The sequence below is a fragment of the Canis aureus genome, chromosome 27 (genome assembly GCF_053574225.1).
Source record: "Canis aureus isolate CA01 chromosome 27, VMU_Caureus_v.1.0, whole genome shotgun sequence".
Lineage (NCBI taxonomy): Eukaryota > Metazoa > Chordata > Mammalia > Carnivora > Canidae > Canis > Canis aureus.
In genome coordinates this window covers 40809031-40822619 of record NC_135637.1, presented here as the reverse complement: position 1 = coordinate 40822619, position 13589 = coordinate 40809031, and the positions used below count along the sequence as shown (strand labels likewise).

Here is a 13589-nt window from a genome sequence, read left to right as displayed (position 1 = left end):
TTTTAATAGAGAAATTCAGATGCAGATGAAATAATCACAAAAGAAGCTGTAATAATGATCTGCACTATATAACATCAGTTTTTCAGCTCTAGTGATGGAATGTACCATATCAGAAGTATTTTCATATTCTGAAAGTTTCAATTTCCAAGAAGAAATAATAGAATTTTTAAAAATGTAATAGCTCTTTTTACCATTACAGATATCACCAAAGATCTAAATGTCTCTGTTTTTCTATGGCATAGCCAAGGAAGCAAGTAATCATAATGCAAAATTAATTATTTTGCTAGTACAATATTTTTTATTATGAAAAAGTCTCCCTTATAAGGCTATTGTGAACAAAATAATATCCACTTAAGACTTCCAAAAAATTATTTGCAAAGGGTATCATATTGAGTTATGAGTTAATGAGAAAATTTGCATTGTTTTCAGTGAGAATAGACGTTATGGTGAAAGTTTGTGTAAAGGTGTGGACATGTTTATACAAAGCTGAAGTGAAACATGACCGATTCTAGGGAAGATATTGATCTGTCCTGCACACATTTTGCATAATGTTGTTCAAATGGCATCTTGTGTCCTTTCTATTGGCACTGAGGTCATTATCACAAAATTATTCTCTTCCTTCAGTAATTACTATTTGAACTGAACAATTAAAGTAATTTTATAGTTTTGTTACCAGCAAGCATTTTTCAATTCTCTTGCATTCAAAAGCCAATTTGGTCTGTATAAAAGATGCAGTTGACAGTCGCATGCAAAAGAATGAAATTAGACCACTGTCTTACACCATGCATAAAAATTAACTCAAAATGGGTTAAAGACTTGAATGAAAGACCTGAAACCATTAAACTCCTAGAAGAAAACAACAGTGGTAATCTCCTTGACATCAGACTTGGCAATAAGTTCCTGGATCTGATCCAAAAGCAAAATTAATAAGTGGAACCACATCAAACTAAAAAGCTACTGCACTGCAAAGGAAAAATGAAATGGCAGCCTGCTGAACAGAAGAAAATATCTGCAAAGCATATATCTGATAAGAGTTTAATATCCAAAATATATAAAAACTCGTACAACTCAATGGCAAAAAACAATCCAGTTAAAGAATGGGCCGAGGATCTGAATAGATATTTTTCCAATGAAGACATCCAGGTGGCCAACCGACACATGAAAAGAAGCTCAACATCACTCATCACCAGGGAGATGCAAATCAAAACCAAAATGAGATACCACCTCACAGGTGTTAGAATGGTAATCCTCAAAAAGACAAAAACTAACAAGTGTTGATCAGTGTGTTGAAAAAAAAGGAACCCTCTGTGCACTGTTGGTGAACACGGTAAATTAGTGCACTTACTGGACAACAGTATGGAGGTTCCTCAAAAATTCTTAATTATAATTATCATATGATCCAGCAGTTCTACTTCTGGGGACTTATCCAAATTAAAAAAAAAAAAAACACTAAGTCATAAAAACATAGGTACCCCAATGTTTATAGCAGCATTTTATCTAATAGCCAAACTATGGAAATAGCCCAAGTGTCCACCAACTGATGAATAGATAAATAAGATGTGGGGTGGGGTGTGTGTGTGTGTGCACACGTATCTGTCTATGTAATGCATATATATAGAAGATGTGATATATATTATTGCATTATATACATATAATGGAATATTACTTAGCCATATAAAAGAATGAAATTTTGCCATTTGTGACAACATGGATAGACCTTGAGGGCTTATGCTATATGAAATAAGGCAGACAGAGAAGGGCGACTACCATATGGTCTCATATGTGGAATTTTAAAACAATAACAAGAATAACAAAACCAAGCAAATAAATACTGAGAACAGATTGGTGGTTGCCAGAGGCTAGAGGCAGGGAGTGGGAGAAATCGGTGAAGGTGGTCAAAATGTACAAACTTTCAATTATCAAATAATTAAGACATAGGAATGTATTAATGTATAACGTAATGAATATAGCTAAAAAAAGTCCTCATCTCGGGACATCTGGGTGGCTCAGCCATTGAGCATCTGCCTTCAGCTCAGGGCATGATCCTGGGATCCGGGATCGAGTTTCACATCAGCCTCCCTGCAGGGAGCCTGCTTCTCCCTCTGCCTGTGTCTCTGCCTCTCTCTCTCTATGACTCTCATGAATAAATAAATAAATCTTTAAAAAAATAAATTAAAAAAGTCCTCACCTCAATGAAAAAACCTTATGTGCGGTAATAGGTGTTAATGAAATTTATTGTGGTGATCATTTTGCAATATATACAAATATCCAATCATGATATTGTACACCTGAAACTAACGTGATGTCATATGTCATTATAACTCAACAACAAAATAGAAGGCAACCCAAAACAACAAAATAGGAGGCATAACCAAACCAAACCTAACCTAAACACACGCACACACACATGAAAACAAATGCAGTTGCAAGATACCTGAGTTTACCTAAAGCACTGAAATTACACTTCACTTCTGCTTAAAAAAAATTCCTGTTGACTTTTTAAATAATCTGTTAAGGTCTACTTATTTCCAGTTCGTAGTTCCCAAAATCTCAATGGTAGGATCATGCCACTTGAGAAGTGCAACCAGTGTTATGAAGTATTTCATTGCTTAAAGATATTTGTTGGGTCCATTCAAGAAATGTTGTAGACCTTTAGTATAAAGGCTGTACTCAAAAGCCCCAACATCACTTAACAGGGAAAGAAATTCCACTTTGAAGTGGGTAATTATTATGTCATGAAAGATGGTATTATGTGCTTCAACAAATCAAATTTATAGAGCAGTTCTCAGTTGTTAACCTTATGCCAGTACATGTTTGCTATACTGGCTTGTAATGCTAATGATGAGTGTGTATTTTCTTATTAATAAATATTCGGTGGGCAAAAACATGAAATAAGTTGAATGTGACCACTGGAGAAGTTATGTTGTGATGGAAATGGAACTTATAATTCAATGGCATGAAAATTTTATCAGCCAATTTTGCAAAACAAGGGTTGATAGAAACAAATCATCAGAGAAATGTAATAAAAAAAGAGGTCTATCTAAATACTTAGAGACATAATTTATTTCACATTAACAACTTTTTTTTTTTAGTATAAGTGTGGCTCATGGAGTATTTTATTTTATCTCAATGAGCATACACATAGGCAATTAGGAATAATTCAAATTTAATTGTGCATCCTGCACTTTATTTATTTATTTATTTTTTTTTTTTGCTTGTGTGCTAAATCTGGTCACAGTCTCTGTAATGTTGTTTTTAAATGCAAATAAAGCAACTGAATCACTCTGGATATTAAGAGAAACTACCCTTTGAACAAAAAGCCCGTTAATGTAACAATATCAGGAAAAAGAACGAATGGAAGAAAAGCTCATCTCTGCTGCATCAGGTAAGACTGAAGAGTTTCTCCTTGGGTGGCGCAGCGGTTTGGCGCCTGCCTTTGGCCCAGGGCGCGATCCTGGAGACCCGGGATCGAATCCCACGTCGGGCTCCCGGTGCATGGAGCCTGCTTCTCCCTCTGCCTGTGTCTCTGCCTCTCTGTGTGTGTGTGTGTGTGTGACTATCATAAATAAAAAAAAAAAAAAAAAAAAAAAAAAAAATTTTCTCCTTTCAGTTTCCTTTGGGAATAGCTTGACTTTGAGAGGATGTTTCCAGACAGAATTCAGCCTTGACAATATGAACAAGTCAAACAATGACGTTCTCAAGATCTACGAATTCTAAGCCACGGCCATACTATGGGGGGAAAAGTTCCCTTCCTGAGAAATTCCCAACCTGGGCAAAAGGTGAAGAAACAAGGAGATGGCTGATTGATGAAATATGATCTTCTCCTTATCTTCACAACATACAATAAACTAGATTTCTTTCCATTGTTAGTAACTTGTATTCTGATTATGCCATGTAGGTGGGGAAACAAAAAATGGAATAGTCTTTTTGTGATACACTGAAGATAATGCAAAATTAATTTTATAATTATACTTCAGATAAGTCAAGACCTAGAACAATAATCTTTGACCATGCACAGACCTTTTAATCCATTTTTATAATTTCAAGACAATGTACAATATGACGGCCCTTATTTGTTTGTTGATCTTGCAGGCCAAACCTCTTTCTCTATCACGTAGCTCTGCCTTCAGAGCTAGGAGGTTTTGTATTCAATCGAAACTGAAATTTATGTTACTTTTATATTTTAACATTCATATTATGTAGTTTAATTTGACCTCAAATAACATATGGGTTTGCAGCTATCTAAAATATTAAGTGGCTTATGGAAGTGTTCAAGAGGCTCCTATTTCGGACCATGTGAGTGCTTTCAAAATATAGCTTTGATAGATCATCTTAGATTTTCTCATTTGTCTTTAGTGGGCTTTTATAAAAACAAACTGTCCCTCCAACTTTGTGATTCATCACTAACAGTGCTTATGAATCTATGTAGATCACCAAAGAAATGATCCTGCTGTGTTTGGATCATAGAGACAGGTGCTGAGAAAGAGAAAGGAAGGAAGAGGGAGGAGAAGAAAGGAGGGAGGAAGGAGGTCTACTTAACCTGTGGGTAAGAATACAGTGTTTAAGGAGACTCTCAGGGACATCGTTCCATTGTACACTCACCCTACACAGATTATTAGGTCATCCAAATACTTCTAAACAACTTGAGACTGGAACTGTCACACATCCCAGTACAGTTGAGATATCTGCCAATAATGATACTACCCATCCAAAAGCTGTGCCAAATTGGCCCTGGGTCAAGCTGAGTTATCAAGTCAGAAGATGAGAACAGAATTTATATTTCTTAATTAGATTAAATCCAAAGGGTAAAATAGTTCTGCATCTTGTCTTGACTGCCAGAGCTACTCAGGCTCTGATACTGTCATGGCAACTCCGGCTTGACCCCAGCTTCCCTAGCAACTGGTCATGGCTCAAATCGAGCAGTGCTTTCTTGCTTGCAAATACACAAGAGCGCGTAGAAAGTTCCAGGATCTTGCTCTTGGTGATACGCTTCACAGTTATTTTCCCGTTACACTCAGAAACAAGTGTGTTGGCTTCAGGCTTGGCTTATTACTCTCCATTCCCATTTTAAGGGTCAGTTCTGAGGGAGATGATGAGCCCTCTGTCCTCAAATCCTTGCCACAAACGCCATCAGAGTGAATGATCTTTGTCTCTAAACATTAGTTTGTACGCCCATGTCTTTCCCCCATCAGATAACAGACCCTGGTCAAGTCTAGGCTCATACAGTTTTGTCTTCACTTAGAGTTTGTCTGCTACTTGATCCCTACTTACATTTTTATCCTCCAACCTTAATATCTTTTATTTATCAGTCTACCTCCCTATAAACTCAATATGCCCATCTTCTCACCTCCATCTCTTTCATTTAGCTTTCTGTTCCTATGACATGAATTAAGCAACACATGATCTAGTCAAAGAAACACCTTTGGACATGTCTCTATGGCTAATGATCAACTGATGACCATTCTGTGTCTATAAGAGAAAATGAGAGGCTTGATATTTCTCATCTTTCTAAATTGATATGCTTTTCTTAGCCCTCTACATAACGTGACACCCACCATCAGGTAAAAGCCTATTAACCTGGTGTTTATTCCTCAAACATCCTTTGTATGCTGTGTGCTACTAAACCAATGTTGCAAATAGTTGGTCAGTCCTAGCCTGAAGACATATTTTATATGAACTATACATTCTTCACCTACATAATTATTAAATTATTTGCAAACACTTAAAATTTGGGAAAATTCCAGTGTAAATCTTTTTCATAAATTGAATAATTGAAGTATCTGGGAACATTGGCCTCTTTCCCACATGACATTATCCACATTGCCACAGTCTGCACTACTCCCTGCTGTCTACACAAAAGCGCAGGGTTGATTGCAATGCTATTATTACTTTTATGGTAATAGGGGTAAGTTTCCTTCAGAGAAGGAAATAAAACAAGGAAATAAAACAAGGACATGTTTACAAAAAACAGAAAGGCATTTATGCTTCTTGTAGAACTCCTACATCTTTAATAGACAAAACAAAAGTCTTCAGGTAAAAAGAAATGCTTCTGGCTTGCTATACTTATGCTACCTGTGTAGCTGCTGTAAGTATTGTTCTTAGATTCTGTTATAGACAAAGGGTCTATGAACTATGGCCTGCTATCCAAATCCAGTCCATTGCCTCTTTTTGTAAATAAAGTTTTATTGAAACACAACCATGCTCATTCACTTCCATATTCTTTGCTTACACATACAACATATGAGCCGAATAGTTCCATCATAACTCTCTTACCCCAAAGACATTTACTAACTGTCCCTTTAAGAGAAAGTTTGTTGATTCCTGCTATAGAATAGACAGTATCCAGGAAAAAGCTGGAAGCTTCAAAGTTGATGGATCTTAAAATCAAAATATGAGGGCACCTGGGTGACTCAGTTGAATGTCTACTTTGGGCTTAGGTCTGATCTCATGGGGATGAAGCTCCATGTCAGGCTCCCTGCTTCTTCCTCTCCCTCTACCCCTCCCCTCACTTGTCCTCTCATTCACTCTTTCTCAAATAAATAAAAATCTTTAAAAAAGAAAAATTTGATTAGCAATAATATAAAACAACATGTAATCAAGCACCAAATTTCTTTTTTTTTTCTTTTCTTTCCTTTTTTTCCAGCAGTACCACTCCTGGGAATTTATTCCAGAGAAATGAAAAAAAAAAAAAAAAAAAAAAAAAAGCATTTACACAGGCATTACACATGTGAAGGCACCTCTGCAGAGATGATAAAGATTCCTCAAATGTCTTCAATGTTGATTTTTAAAAGATTTGAGAGAGCATGCAGTGAGAGGGGCAGAGAGTAAGGGAGACTCTGAAGCAGACTCCCCACCCAGCCGGGGCCGAGCCCCACCTGAGGTTCCACACCACAACCTCGAGATCCTGAACTGACCCAAAATCAAGAGTAGATGTTTAGCTGACTGAACCACCCAGGAGCCTCTCAAATGTTCTTAAGTGCAAAATTCATGCTGTGAACCCTTGGGGGTGGGAGGACAGCTGGGACACCCAGTCTACCTAGAAGGGTGGGAGGCCTGGAGGGCCTGAAGGTAGGAATAGGGATGTGGGAGGGTGCCTGCAACCCCTTCCCATCCGGCGTGAGGCAGGACCTCCCAACGCACCCTTGGTCTTCAGGGTGCCAGGCTAAGTGCTGACTGGACCCCCGACCTACAGTGATGACACGGGACCCCATTGTCGGCGGAACCCTGGCACCCCAGGGTTCCACTGCTGCCTGGCGCTACTCTGCATTCCCAGGCAGTGGGAGGCACTCGTGCCTGGATCTGGCTCACAGCCCCCGAACAAGCCCACTCTCCCCAGTACCCCAATGTATAAAGTGTAGGTGCTCACACAGCGACAAGTTCCAGGTGAGTGGGACCTTCTCCCTGCACACCTCGGGTCACTGTGGTGCCTGTGGGTCCAGGTGGGGGTGCTGGCATCCTGGGTTGGGGTGAGAATGCACCGACCCCTGTGTGATGCCCATGAGGCAGCTCCTGAAGCCCTTCCACAGCTCCACGGGGTCAGAGCTGCCTCCCTGCTGCCCTAGGCCAGGGAAGGAGGCTGTGGTCAGGGCTAGGGCAGCTCATCCAGGACCCCTACTCCCCTGTAAGCCCTCTTCTGTGCAGGGGAGACCCAAGCCATGACCTTTCCAGTCAGTCCTAGGTACATGGACCCCGACATGTGATGACCAATCCCCCCACCCTGTGGTCCGGGGTGGACGATCAGGGCTCTCTGGGTCCTTCTGGTCCATGAGCAGGCTTGCTCTTCACAAACTAGAACATGGAGGCCCTCATGTCCCCCGCACCCCCGATCCTCCCTCAGGCTATTCACAAAACACTGTATACAGGGTGTGTAGTTTGTTCACACTTTTGCTGGCATAAGTTGTTAATTTTGATTAAGTCCAGTTCATTGCTTTTTCCCTTTGGTCGTTGTGCTTGTCGAATCTAACAGAAATCTTCAGTCTGCCCCAAGCCCGCAGGAACACTCACTGGAAGGCCCATCCACCGCCATCTCGGCGCCACCCCTGAGTTGGGAGACGTCACCCCAAGCATCAGGTCAGCAATTCCCCTAGCCTCCTGGGCTCCCTTGAAGCACCAAATTTCTTGAGAAACATTTATAATGCACAGTAAAACTTAAGAAAAGTGAGAGATGGAGATGAACAGTTTGGTAAAGAATTCCAAGACACATTGGTGAGAATGGTTCCTGAAGTATTTCAAGAATATGTTACAAAACAAATGTAAATATCTCCAATTTGCCTCAGTCAGAAAGCTCCTGTATAAAGCTCTTGCTTAGGAACAAAGAAGAAAACAACAGTTAAATGTATTTCAATGGAACATATATGGAGACAGATGACACTCGTAAAATGAAAGACATAGAAGCTGGGGAAAGGATGCTTTTCTTTAACAGAATTTGTATGTTTTCATTTTTGTTTCCCAATGTAATGTGAATTAATATATTTTAACTTTTAAAATTTGATTATTGAAAATACGATACTGTCTCAGCATCAAAATAAGACATTGGCAAAGATGTGAATACATCCTCTATGCATGTGTCATTGTCAAATTAAATCATTTTATGACATATTTAATACAATTCCTTGCTTTCTCTAATAATTTCAAAGTATAGCCATGACTAAGTAAGACAGTTTTACCAAGGGGAAATTATGACTGTGGGAAAAGCAGTATGAACATTTCCCATACATAATATGTCAATATATGACTACATCTCTCTGACTTTATGTGGAGTCAACAAAGTAGGGTAAAAACTGATTCTTCATTTTCTAACTATGATAAACAGAAGGAAGACTTTTTTTTTTCAAGAAAAATGGTTTTTTGAGAGGAAATGGTTAATTATGATTTGGCTTATTAATTTTACAGTCTTTCAAAAATAAACAGAGTCTGTTCCTTAAAAAGTCATCAATTCTACAAAATGCTAAAGACATAACTTTTTTAAGTGAAGTAAAACAGTAGTAATTGTGTTTGAGTCAACTCTATGATGAACGAATCAATACAACATATCTATACACATTTATCTTCTCATGTGATATGAAAGAAAATCAATCACATAATCACATGATCTCTGAACTGTTGAGGAGATGGAATAAGTAGACCTGGTGTGAGACAAAGAATAAGGACATGTCAGGGTGGGTGAGATGCTCGTCCCACACTGGGCCTTCACATGGAAGACATGGTTGAAAGAAAAATATTTCTCTAGAAATGACTGACATCTATGAATGCAAAGACTCTCAGGTATCCTTATGTTTGCAAGTGTTCTTTACTGATTTATAAGTCTTTTCTTAAGAAATCTATGAACAATAGGAGCTATAGTTATGAAAACAAGAATTCAGTGCTGAAAATTAAATATGTAGATAAAGGATATTACCCCTCTGTTTCTATGAAATTAAAAAAAAAAATGCCAAAAAAGCAGCAACATGGAGGTTTTCCCTGGAAGAAAACACATGTACTCTAGTACTGAAAGATAAATAGAGGTTATCCGGGAAAGAAGGCCCTAGGGATGGTGGAAGAAAGAGGGAAGCACTGCAGAAACACAGCAAAAAAGGGTGCAGGTAGGTGATAACGTCATCCACTGTGTCACCACACCTGAAAATGGAGAGTCGCCTTTACCACCAAGTTGTCCCCATTATGTCCTCAGTATCTCAGCTTCACTCTGCTTTTTATTTACATGCCCAGAAAAGTATGTGAGCTGTGGTCTCTAGGTTTACTAAACACCCAGCACAGCACTCAGAACAATTCTTATAACAGAGTAGGTGCCTCGATATTTAATTTAAAATCAATAAAAAACAAATAAATGCTTATATTGCAAAATGTTTTCAGGTTTTCACATTTTTTTCTTTCCTTGTTCATTGCAATCAATTCCTAACTAGTTCCCCTGCCTACTATTCTATTTCTCTCCTCTAAACTGTGAGATTATAACATTTTTTATGATATAAAAAGTTTTTATAATCTTCCAATGATTGAGCTTTAATAACACTGACACATTGCTGTGATGACATAAAAATAATAAAAAACACTGGGAAGGCAATTTTACACCAAATAGTGATAGCTTTTCTTCATTAATTCCACTCTTGGAAATCTATTTATGTAGGGATATAATCCAAATATAGAAGGGGAAAGTTATATCCAACAGTTGTTCATTATAACTCACAGGAGTAAAAATTCTAATAATCTAAACATATAACAATAAGTAAACACTATTTAAATTCTGGCATTTTGTCTCAACGCAGTGATAGTACAAACATTAGAAGTGATAACTGTCAATGTTATATGCTAATGTACCAGTGCTCATATCAGCACAAGGTAAAACAGAATTTAAAGTTTCATAAACAACTTCAATACATATCTGAAATTTTACATATGCATAATTCATATTCATTTATTCATATATAATTTAACTTATAGATTTACATGTAATATAACATATATGTATACTAAGGTTATGTATGTACACAGAAAATGTGGGAAATAATACAACTAACACTTTTAACTTTCTTCTGAAATGAGAAAATTTTCAACCTTTGTCTTATGCAGTTAAGGCTTGTCTGGATTATTATAATGAGTATATATTTTAGTAATAATTTAAAAACTAAAGATCAAGAACTCCCAAGAAAGATGGCAGAGGAGGAGGATTGTAGGCTTATCTTGTCCCCTGGAAACAAATACATCACACCCACATCAGTGTAAATAATCCAGGAAATGGACCAAAGACTGTCAGAAGACTCCCACCACTAAATGTAGAGAAGAGGACACACTGAAAACAGTAGGAAAGGTAGAGACAGAGTCAGGAGCCAAGCTGACATGCGAGGCTGTCCAAGGAGGAGGGACATTGTGGACACGAATAAGGGAGAAGGATTGACTCTACATTGGGCACTCCAGGCACAAGGGATCTGCACTGGGAAGACAAATCCCCATCACAGTTGGCTCTGGAAAGCAGAGGCACTCAATTTTTCCAATTCTTATAATCAGCAAGGCTTAACAACTGGAACTTTAAAAATCAGATGCCCAGCTCTGCAAGAGCCCAGAGAGTGAGAGGAAATGGAGTCCCCACCCTTAAAGAAACAGCACAACAAACAGCCCCACTGAGAAATAACAAAGAAGCAGCAGTATGAAAAACACATTGGATACACTGGAAGGGAATCTGTTTATTCATCTCAGAGCATGTGCTGAGGTGGACAGAGATCTTTGGGAGACTTCTCAAATAATAAAGCCCTGGCAGGTACCATTTCTCTCCCCCGTCCCCCAGTCTAGAGACATGGACACTACAAAAATTAGCACAGCACAAACATTCCACCTAGCTTGCTAACAGCTCTCCCTGCCCCTTCTCACTTCTGCTGACCCACCCCCTCCAACTGTACTCAGCAGGCATTCCCCAGATCAGCACCAGGTCCTCTTCCACAAACCTTACTAACACTGTGCATTTTGCTCCCACACTTTCTGCAGACCCATCCACACCCCCATCCTCTTTCACAAGTCTTCCAAGTGGTGCCAGTATGCAAGCAGCAATGACAGGAACCAGCACCACTCCAAAGTGGTTCCTGCCCCAAGGAGAAGAGAAGATAATCAAATACACTAGTCTGACTGGAGCCAGAACAATGGGCTGGGGTAGACATCTGGTCTGACTGCAGGCCCTGCTCACCAATGAAATCCTCCCAGAGGACAACACAGGGAGAAACCCCTGTAGTTCGGTGCTACTACATCTCTGGCAAATACCTGGTCTGACTCAACTCAAACCCAAGGTGGCTCCAGACTAGCCCACTAACAACACAGGGACTAAACACTGCTCACAATAGGCAAAGAGATCCACTGGGCTAAAGTGGACTAAAGAGATGACTGGACTAAAGGCAAAAGTGGCTCATCCACAACAGCAGGGTGCATGCAATACACACAGGAGACAGCCCTACACCACTAGGTTCTGATGAACAGAAGACACTGCTCTGAAGGGCACTATACAATGCCTTCTTCATAAGGCCACTATTTTCAAGAGCAGGACACAACTCACTTTCCTAAAACACAGAAACAGACAGAAAGTTAGACTAAAGAAGAAAAAAGAGGGGGAAAAAAGTTAGACACAGAAACTTAGACAAAAGAGTCATGTCCCAAATGAAAGAACAGAACAAAATCACTGCAAGAGATCTAAACAAAACAAAGATAATATGCCTAATAGGGAATTCTAAATAATGATCATAAAGATAACTCACTGGACTTGAAAAAGAGTGTACTACCTAACTAGAATTCAAATAAAAATTAAACAACAACAACAGATTTTTAACTATGTAGAATGAACTGATGGTAACCAAAAAGGAAGTGGATAAGGAAATGGGTTAAATCAGTGATGGGAATTAAGAAGTACATTTGCTGTGATGAGCACCAGGTATTTCATGTAAGTGTTGAATCACTATATTGTACACCTGAAATTTATATTACACTGTATGTTAACTAACTGGAATTTAAATAGAAACTTCAAAAACTCATAATATTTTTTTAAAAGACTGGAATACATAAAGACGAATGAGCCAGGGAGGAAGAACTCAATAACTGAAATTTGAAATACAGTAGATGGGATACATAGTAGCCTAAAGGAAGCAGAACAGATTAGTGACCTGGAGGACAGAGTAATGGAAAGAAACCAAGAGGAATAGGAGAGAGAAAAAATAATAACAATAAATAAAAATAGATTAAGGGAACACAGCAACACCATGAGGCATAAAAATATTCACATTATAGGGATCCCAGAAGGAGAATGGAAAAAAGGGGGGCAGGAAATTTATTTGAAAAATAATAGCTGAAAACTTCTGGAATCTAGGGAAATAAACAGAAATCCAAATTCAGGAGGCAGTGCTCCCAACAAAATTGACCAAAGGGGTCCACACCGAGACATGTAGTAAATAAAATGGCAAAAAAAAAAAATTGTAACAAAGAGAGAATTTTAAAGACAGCAAGAGAAAACAGTTGTATATAGGAGGGGGAAAAAACCATAAGGCTATCAGTTTTTTTTTTTTTTTTTCCCAGTGGAAACACTGCAGGCCCAAAGAGAGTGGCATGATATATTCAAGGTACTGAAAGAAAAAAAAAAATCTACAGCCAGAAAGAATCTATCCAGCAAGGCTATCATTCAGAATAGAAGGAAAGAGAAAAGAGATTCCCAGACAAACAAAAAGATAAAGGAAATCATGACCACCACACAGCTATACCAAAAAGGTTAAAGGGGACTCTGAGTGGAAAGGAAAGACTAGAAGCATGAATAAGAAAAGTATGAAGCAGAAAAGCAGTAAAATTAAGTATATCTATAAAAATAAATCAAGGGACTCACAAAATTAAAGGACGTAAAGCGTGACACCATATACCTAAAATGTGGCAGGGAGAGGAGTAAAAATTTAGTGCTTTCACAATGGATTCAAACTTAAGTGACCATCAACTTAATACAGACTGTTATCTGCACAAGATGTTATACATAAATCAAAAACCAGTAGTAGATATGCAAAAAGTAAAGAAATCCAGTATATCACTAAGTAAAGCCAGGGAACCCCAAGAAAAGAAAGCAAGGGAGAAAAGAACAG

General features: G+C 38.4%; 1 long non-coding RNA gene across 5 annotated transcripts in view; it reads left to right on the top strand.

Moving 5' to 3' along the window:
• Positions 1-7233: 7233 nt before the first annotated feature.
• The window catches only part of LOC144299343 (uncharacterized), a 209112-nt gene continuing 202756 nt past the window's right edge, over positions 7234-13589 (top strand). For all 5 annotated transcript variants that reach the window (XR_013366055.1, XR_013366053.1, XR_013366054.1 and 2 more), the window contains exons 1-2: positions 7234-7383; positions 7967-8070. This is a non-coding gene — a long non-coding RNA (uncharacterized LOC144299343). The remainder of the gene's footprint in view (positions 7384-7966; positions 8071-13589) is intronic.